The following is a 1,191-nucleotide window of genomic DNA, read 5'->3' on the forward strand; positions in this document are numbered from 1 at the left end:
AAACTCTATAAGCTTTACTAGTAGAGGAATAGCCAAGGAAAATACCAACATCCATCTTAGAATCAAATTTTCCAAGTTTTTCTTTATTATTCAAAATAAAACATTTGCAACCAAAAACTTTGAAATACCCAATATTTGGAATTTTGTTATGCCAAAGTTCATAAGGAATTTTATCCAAAGAATGTCTAATTAAAACTCTATTTAAAACATAACAAGCGGTGTTAATGGTTTCCGCCCAAAGTCTGTAGGTAAACTATACTCATGCAACATTGATCTAGCAAATTCTTGCAAAGTACGATTTTTCCCTTCAACTATACCATTTTGTTGAGGAGTACTTGGAGGGAGAAATTATGAGAAAAACCATTTTCTTTACAAAAAGTTTCAAAAACATTGCTATCAAATTCTCCTCCATGATCACTCCTAATTTTAGAAATCAAAAAACATTTTTCATTTTGAACTCTTTTTGCAAAACTAAAAAAGCTTTTCAAAGCATCATCCTTATGTTTTAGGATCAAAACCCAAGTAAATCTCGAAAAATCATCAACTACCACAAAGGCATAATAGTTCCCTCCAAAACTAGCAATTTTAAAAGGGCCAAATAAGTCCATGTGTAATAGTTGAAAGGGTCTAGTTGTAGAGATTACATTTTTAGATTTGAAAGAGGACTTAGTTTGCTTACCCATTTGACAAGCATCACAAACTGTCTTTTTCAAATTTAAATTTGGGAAGACCTCTAACTAAAGAATTCTTGGAAATATTTGAAATCAAGTGCATGCTAGCATGTCCTAGTCTTCTATGCCATAACCAAGAATCATTATGCAAAACCGATAAACATTTATCATTAATAGGACAATCATTCAAATCAATAGTATAAACATTTTCATCTCTATTTCCAATAAATATAACCTTTCTATCACTAGCATTTTCAATGATGCAATTCTTTTTATCAAACACAACTCTAAAGCCTTTATCACACAATTGGCTAATACTAAGTAAATCATGCTTCAAACGATCAACCAAAAGTACATTTTCAATTAAAATAGAAGATTCATTACCTATACTACCTTTACCAATTATTTTACTTTTCTTGTTATCACTAAAGGTTACAAGACCTCCATCCTTTTTGGAGAGAGAGACAAACTTGGATGGGTCTCCCGTCATGTGCCTCGAGCAACCACTATCCAAGTACCA

The sequence above is a fragment of the Benincasa hispida genome, chromosome 12, assembly GCF_009727055.1.
Source record: "Benincasa hispida cultivar B227 chromosome 12, ASM972705v1, whole genome shotgun sequence".
Classification (NCBI taxonomy): domain Eukaryota; kingdom Viridiplantae; phylum Streptophyta; class Magnoliopsida; order Cucurbitales; family Cucurbitaceae; genus Benincasa; species Benincasa hispida.